General features: G+C 32.2%; 1 long non-coding RNA gene across 1 annotated transcript; it reads left to right on the forward strand.

Annotated features, from left to right (window-relative positions):
- The first annotated feature begins 481 nt into the window (after positions 1-481).
- On the forward strand, positions 482-2,942 carry LOC135836898 (uncharacterized). Its single transcript, XR_010557095.1, has 3 exons — positions 482-979; positions 1,072-2,204; positions 2,343-2,942. It is a non-coding gene; the product is annotated as an uncharacterized LOC135836898 (long non-coding RNA).
- The last annotated feature ends 693 nt before the right edge of the window (positions 2,943-3,635 follow it).

A 3,635-nucleotide genomic window follows, 5' to 3' on the forward strand; every position in this document is an offset into this window, starting at 1 on the left:
CTTACCTGAATGTACTCCCAGGACATCTTTTTAGATTAGGCAGCGAAATTGTCTTTATTATATTTTTAAACCTTTGATTTTTTTCTAATCAGAAACAAACATGATTCTCAAGGCCACCTAAGTAAAAAAAAGAATAATTTGAACCCATCTCCAACGAGTTTTAAAATAAGCTCGGTGCGAAGGGCTGTTGATGGTTTTTTATAATTCGTCGTTCAAAAGTTAAGTACCTACAGATCGTAAAATATCTACCTCAATTTGAAAGCTCTTATAAACTTACACTACCGAGAAGAGGATTAAAAATGCAAAACGTCGTTGTTGACCACGTGAACAAGATGTATATTCGTACGTATTCGATTATTAAATATTTTCGTCGGAAGCTTATCGCATCAAGTTATTGCTTTGCGTTACGTTCGAAAGAATTTCTATTTTGCGATTCATTGGAATTGGATATCATTTCACAAAACGACGAATATCAAGTTATTTGAAAGTAAATATTACTCGGTACAGTGATAGCTTTTATTGAAGTTGAGTTTTATTATATGTAAAATGTAAGTACCTACCTACGTATTTGATCGATGCTGATAAGTGTTGGTAAATTAAAAATGCATTCTCCAATTTTCTCATCCGTGTATGAGGCTGTGTAGTCTTCTTTACAATTTAACGAAGCTGTCTAATTTTTATCAATTTCATTTCGCTATCTCATTAATCGAATCGATTCGTTCAATAAATAAGTACCCACTTCGAGCGATGTGCTTACTTACGTGATAACAGCTGATCTACGAAGTCGATGATTGATATGGCGACGATCATCAATGAGTAGTGAGGAGATTTTTTTCTTCAAAATTTTGTGAGACATGTCATTTGAAGTATTTTATTTGTTGTTTTTATATATTTTGAATAATCCGGCGAGTGTGTTTTGTTGGGAATTGCAAGATGCGAGCAAAAAATTAGGAAGAGAATGGTCACAGGAGTTAGTAGGGTATGTTGATGCTCATTTACTTACTTAAATTCAACATTTAAGAATGAAATAATCGAGTATTTTATAGCATAAGGTATCTCGTATCATTACAGCCAGAATATATGCGCCGAAAAATACACCTACAAAGAACGATATTACGTATGCTACGAGGCTACAAAAATAATCAAGAAAAATAGATCACTTCTGAACAGACTATCCTTAGGAGCGGATTCCGAATTGAGAAAAATCAGATGCCGAGAACGAAGGGTATATTTTTCGTACAAATTTGGCAATGGAACTTACGCAACTGCTACTCGATTGCTGTACCAATGTCCTGTCGCCGATCCGGATCATAATGAGTATTTTTTTGGCCAAGGAAAACATAAAAATGAAATCGGTATTTACAATATGGTATACGTGGAGGGACAAGGGAAAGAGATATGGTTTTATGGTGTGATGAAAGACATTGATTTAGATACTTTTGGGAAACAACTTTATAGGAAAAATGTTAAATTGATTCATTGATTTCTAAATCAACTCATCTTGGTCTTCGCGTCAGATTGTTTTGTAATTGTTTTATTTTTACTTTTTTTTTTTTAATTTAAGTGATTTTTAATACATAATTTTATAGCAAGGATAGGTACTTAATCTACCAACTTTTATCTGAGTTTTTTTTTTTCATTTCAATTTTTTTAGTAAAATGAGGCATTTCTTGAATTAAAGTAGGTAGGTATAATTCTTCTGGGAATCATGAAGCAGGCAGCAGGCATCCCTTCTGAATAAAGATGCATTCCTCAATTCTAATTTTTTTGAGCCATTGCACGAATATTTTGATGAAAGAGAAGATAAAAATTGTAATCATTCAAAACCGAGAAAATACATCACAAAATGTGTGTTGCAAACTGTTACAAAACAATATAACCATAACTGTCATCATAATTTTCCTATGATGTACTCTTCAAAATCATTTGCCGCCAAAACATTCACCTACAAACTGTCTGATCGTTTGTTCACCGACGAATTCGTGTTCTTAACTGAAAGCTAGATAATAGATATGTTGATTCCCTTTTGTGAAAAATTTTCAAAATTTTCTACATATGTGTAGCCATACAGAAACCAATAAAACTGAAAGAATTTTTCTTGAAGCACTATGCTTCTTTTTGTTATGTTGGACTTCGGTAAATTGCTGGAAATTTGTGGAAACGAATTTCGATATTGACAGAGCTTGGGCTGAAGAAGTAAATGGGTAAGGTTTTATCGAATTTACTTGTACCCTATATTACCTATTACCATTATTCTTTATTTTTTTATTGAACATTTCTGAGCTCACGAGTCAATTTCTCCATTCGTATAATTGAACACGTCTTTCATCTCCATTTCACAGCCAAAACTTGTGCGATTATAAGCACTATAAACTCAAACATCGTTACTACGTTTGCGACGAAGCCACCAAAGGAAAAAACGAAAAAGGCAAAATCACGATCCCCCCAATCTCGCTGAAGAAATATTCCAAATTAGGAAAAGATGAAATGGACTGTTTCGAAAAGCCACTAACGGTGTACTTTTCTGTTACACGTCAAGATGGAAGTCACGTCACCGCGGAAAGGTTTCTCTTCACATGCCCAACTGATGACGAAGAAGGCAAAAAATATTATTTTGGAAGAGGCAAAAATGTAAATGAAATCGGCGTTTATAAGATTCAATTAGTCGAAAAGAAGAAAAAATTATGTTTTGTAGGTTACGTCAAAGGAATAGACTTGAAGTATTTTTATTATCGTTGGATTAGCGTTTGGAATAAAATACCTATACTGAACATCTTGGCACCATTTTAAAAGATAGGTATCGTAATTATACCTGTACTACTTTATATTGGTAAGAACTGCTTCTGGAAGTACAGAGGTTAGATAATAAATTTTGTTAAAATGTAGCAATTATTTCTCGAAAGTTTGCAGCAAAATGAAATAAAGTGAAAAATATTTTGTTTTTTTCTGACATCAGATATTTTGGAACTTTGAAGTTTCACCGGAAGAATTAAAATGAAATCGTTAAAATTTGTAAGGTTATCAAGACTCGAAGAGTTTTCGAGATAATTTCAGAACATACGTAGGTAGGTATAATTTTTTAGTAAATTTCCTCGAATTTCGTAAAAATTGCAAAATTGAAAATGCATTCAATCTCATTTTACAAGTGACACATCTCCACTAAGAGGAAATATTTTAGAACAAACAAAGGTAAAATGGAATCCAGGACCAATTTCAAAGGCCAAAGTCAAACTACATTTTTTAATATTTTTCGCCCTTTTTAAAAATTAAAATGATGCCCATTTTTCACCAAAAGCTCGAAACATGATAAAATTTAAGGACGAAGCTGACACCTGATTTATACTTATTATATTTTCAGTCTCCTGTATAACTGATTTAATTGAGGTTTCAAGGTATTTTGGAACTTGAAGCAGAATTTTGGATTTTATATAGTTTTTAAAATATGGCCATGAAAAATACCAAAGTAAATTTAGCACCTCCTTATGAACTCAGGAAACCATCTTTGTACACTTTTCAATCGATTAACTTGATGTCCTGATGTATTTTTATTAGTGGAAATGGAAAACAATATTGAGAGTAAGTGTGGATTCTGGTACAAAAAAATTAAGAAATTTTTATACATCCTAAAAAAAGTT

This window comes from Planococcus citri, chromosome 2, assembly GCF_950023065.1.
Source record: "Planococcus citri chromosome 2, ihPlaCitr1.1, whole genome shotgun sequence".
Classification (NCBI taxonomy): domain Eukaryota; kingdom Metazoa; phylum Arthropoda; class Insecta; order Hemiptera; family Pseudococcidae; genus Planococcus; species Planococcus citri.